The 4,317-nt window shown below is 35.1% G+C and overlaps 1 pseudogene; it reads right to left on the bottom strand.

Moving 5' to 3' along the window:
• Positions 1 to 395: 395 nt before the first annotated feature.
• On the bottom strand, positions 396 to 3,766 carry LOC115984796 (annotated as a pseudogene).
• Between the last annotated feature and the right edge of the window lie 551 nt (positions 3,767 to 4,317).

The raw sequence follows: 4,317 nt of genomic DNA, 5'->3' as shown, positions 1-4,317 counted from the left end.
CTTATAGAAACAATTTAAGCTTATGTCATTGATAGAGACCTCTGTCTAGAGTAATAGGATGTTAGCCAGTTCCTTGTAATCTCAATCACTCCAATAGTGGAAATCAACCAAATGAAAATACACATGTTTAGGTATTATAGAAAAGTAATTGGGCTCATTGCCAATACTTTGTATAGTAGAATGAGTTTATAGAATCTCAATGGGTTCTAATCTCCATAGGATTCCCTCACACCCTCTTCCCTAATATACTTGGACTGGCCTTATTATCGTTAGATCATATGGTTTGGTAGATACGTTATCAAATTAAATCTACCAAAGATTTAAAAAATAAAATAAAATACCTGTTGCTTGTACTCTGTCTGAGTAGTGTGTATACGGGTTTTAAGAAAGTTTTGCCGAATTGAAAGCAACTCAACTACAACAGCATTGATATTCATTCTTTCTCTCGAAATTTCAGTGGAACAAGCAACTCCAATTCCAAGTATCAAAATTAAGCATTCATGAACTTTGGAACTTCCATTTCGATTCCCATTACAAGTGTCATTCATCCTTCTTTCTCCCTTTTGTCTTTCCCCGAGAACAGCAGGATCTATAATGTCAATTATTTGTTCCGGCAAAGTTTCTTTGACAAAGCCACGAAGACTTAAGCTATCGTGGAACATGTTATCTGTTGGTCTTTCTCCAGTGAAAATCTCTAATAATAATATACCGTAACTATAAACGTCACCATATATTGATACCTCATTTCCCATTCCATATTCTGCAATTGCACATAACATATATTGTAATCGGCATACTTTCAAAACATCAAAAATGGGAAATAAAAATTTTTAGAAGATTTAAAGAATCTTTTCAATGGCATAAAAAAAATAAAGATATCTAGAAATTTTTGATATAATACTTTCTATCTTTTGTATACAATACATCCTTATTAAAACCATATTTTCAAGCTTAAAACTATAGTAGAAGATATGGAAAAAGGAAAGCAATTAAATTTAAGAAATGGAAAATAAATTTACCTGGAGGAGTATAATCAATCGTTCCTCTAACCCCAATGGAGCTTATTTGATTAGTAGAAGAATCTTGGATAATATCATGAAGGAATCTTGCCAAGCCGAAATCACTTACATGTCCAACCATTTCATCATCGAGAAGAACATTGCTAGGCTTGAGGTCACAATGAACAATTGGTGTTTCACAATGATAATGAAGATATTCCAATGCACTAGCAACATCAATAGCGATATTCAATCTTTGAAGAAAACTCAACTTTCTTGGTTTCTCAAGAGCATCATTTGTTCTTGGAGTTGGATGTAACCACTCATCTAGGTTGCCATTTCCCAAGAACTCGTATACTAAAGCCTTAAAATCATGACCTTGATTGTCAATGCTCGAACATGCTGTGAGCAACTGTACAAGTTTCGATGTCTGATGTTTCTTAGAACCTCACACTCGACTTTAAAACTTTTGGAAGCTCCATGGCGCCCAAGGTTCAACACCTTGATAGCAACTGCATGTCTATATTGATCAAGAGTTCCTTTATACACTGACCCAAAACTACCCACACCAATTAGATTATCAAAAGAAAATCTATTAGTAGCATTTAGGAGACTTTGGTAAGATACATTCAAAAATAAATTTATTGAATCACTTGAGGTATTTTCTCTCCTTTTTTTCCTTGAAGAACACATAAATAAAAACAATAGAACCAAAGTTACTCCAAGAAGCCCGAAGAGTATAATGATTATCCGCTCCAACGTAAGAGTCAACTTGCTCTTCTTGGATTTTTTGTTGTTGCAGTTAGGAAGTTGAAACTTTGGTATGCCCCCACAAAGCTTACCATTTCCATTAATCGAAGTTGCACTTGCATTCTTGAAAACTCCATTTGTTGGTACCTCACCCTCAAAATGGTTGTACGAGAGATTCAATAATTTCAAGAAATCAAAACTCTCCAAAAATTTTGGAATCATGCCAGAAAAATTATTGTTAGAAAGGTCTAAATGTTCAAGACCTCTTAATGATTTCCAAGATGAAGGAACAACCCCTTGGAAAAAGTTTCTTCTCATGGCTAGAAATTCTAGCTTTACACAACATGCAAGACTTGCCGGTATTTTACCAGACAACATATTTTCAGAAATATCCAAATGTTCTAAATTTTTCAAATTTCCTATTTCCATGGGAAGGACACCAGTGAATTGGTTGCCAGACAAGTCAAGGCTATTTGGTGAAAATGAGAGACCAATAACTTGCGAGGATATGATACCGCTAAGATTGTTATGGGGAAGATGAAAAGTTATCAAATTTTGGCACTGACTTAGACTTGAAGGGATGCTTCCCTGAAGATTATTGTCTCCTAAATACAACTCCAACAAATTTGTTAAATTTCCAAGAGAGGATGGAATGTTCCCAATGAAATTGTTTTGAGATAAATCCAAAAATTGTAATTTATGAAGGTTTCCAAGTATAAAGGGGATGTTACCTGAAAATTTATTGTTCCACATTTCTATATCCTCCAGGTTGATCAGATTCCCTATAACACTAGGAATATTTCCAGATATTTTATTATTATTCAAATAGAAAAAGGTAAGACTAGTTGAGATGTTGCCAATACATTTAGGCAACTCCCCCCCAAAGTTGTTGGTATTTATCTCCAAATCTCTTAGGTTGGTAGCATTTGACAAAGAACAGAGAAAACTCAAGTCATTTGCTCCTCCATTTCCAAGCTGGTTTTCAGCAATGGAAAACAACCTCACTCTATTTAGCTTCTCTAAAGAAGGAACTTTTCCAGTTAGTTTATTCTCGGCCAAATTTAGTATATGTAAATTCGAGGCACTAGATATTGAAATAGGGATAGATCCAATAAATTGGTTGTTGCTGATGGTAAATGTTTCTAAATTTGGTAGAGTGATACCTATGTCCGATGGAAGATGCCCTTGGATTTGGTTAACTGCTACATCAATCTTTGTTATTGAAGAGATATTGAAGAATAAGGGAGGAATTGTACCAGACAACCTATTTGAACCCACAGCAAAGATTTTAAGTTTGGTCAATTGGCCAAAAGAATCAGGGATACTCCCACCCAGGTTATTATATGCTGCACAAAAACCTTCTAGAGATGATAGGTTTCCAAAAGAAGGTGGGATAATCCCCGTCAAAACATTTTTATGAATAGCAAAGATTCGGAGCTTTGACAAGGTGCCAAGCTCTGTGGGGATTTCTCCAACCAGATTATTAATAGCCGCATGAAACACTCTGAGTTTGGCACAACTGGATAAATTGCTAGGAATTGTTCCACCTATTGTGTTATTGTTCAATAGCAAGACTTCTAGTCTTTGCAAACGGCCAATTTCTGGAGGAATTTTATTATAAAAGCTATTGTTTTCAAGGTTTAGCTTCCACAAAAAACTTAAATTTCCAACATTTGGGGATATAGAGCCTACCAGTTTTTGAGATTGCAGGTTTAACACAGTGACCCTTTGATGTCGACGACCACAGGAAACACCTTTCCATTGGCAAAAGTGGATGCTATCATTCCAAGAGCTCATGACCCCCAGAGGATCTTTACTAATCTTGGCCTTGAAGTCGAGCAATGCCAACCGGTCTGTCTCATTATTCTTACCAAGCACAGAGGTGATAAAAAAGCCAAAGCAGCAGAGAAGGATGAACGTGTGCATGGAAAAAGATGATGATGGTGGAGCTGAAATCAGGTGTGAACTAGGCCCCATGAAATGTGGTTGAAAAGGCTTTTGTTTAACTAAGACGTCAGTTTATCTTTTTTTTGGCAAATTTTGAAATGGATGTGTATGTATGGTTGTTTCGCTGCTTTTGCAGCTGAAAAAGAAGCAAATTTATAGCAAGGGAAAGAAGACAAGTAGTCCAAGAAATAGTGATGTTCGGACCCACTTCTAAATTGAATAAAAGAACCAAACAAATAACCGTGTGGGACAATATTAGAGACCGTAAGGAACCGCGTGGACAATAATAAATAATTCGGTATATCAAACTGGGGTTCTAGAAAAGTATGTTAAAGAAAACTCTATTCTTTAAAACAATATCATTGTAATTATTCTAGAACAAAATTTAATTACAAAATTAGTTGTAACCTAAAGTGACAACCTTACTTAATAAAATAAAGTGACGACATGTTAGAGTTTTGACCACCCTATCAAAGTGACTAAAAGCAATAACTTTAAATTTCAATGTCTAAAATCGTTCATGGTCTAAAATTTAGGAAGCAAATGATGCATTTAAAAGGTAATTTTTTTAGGTAACACAGTTCAAATCAATAAAAGTCCTACTTATGATTGGAGCCAATAC

The sequence above is a fragment of the Quercus lobata genome, chromosome 4 (genome assembly GCF_001633185.2).
Source record: "Quercus lobata isolate SW786 chromosome 4, ValleyOak3.0 Primary Assembly, whole genome shotgun sequence".
Lineage (NCBI taxonomy): Eukaryota > Viridiplantae > Streptophyta > Magnoliopsida > Fagales > Fagaceae > Quercus > Quercus lobata.
Note: the sequence above shows the minus strand (reverse complement) of the source record. Positions and strands in the feature narration are given on the sequence as shown.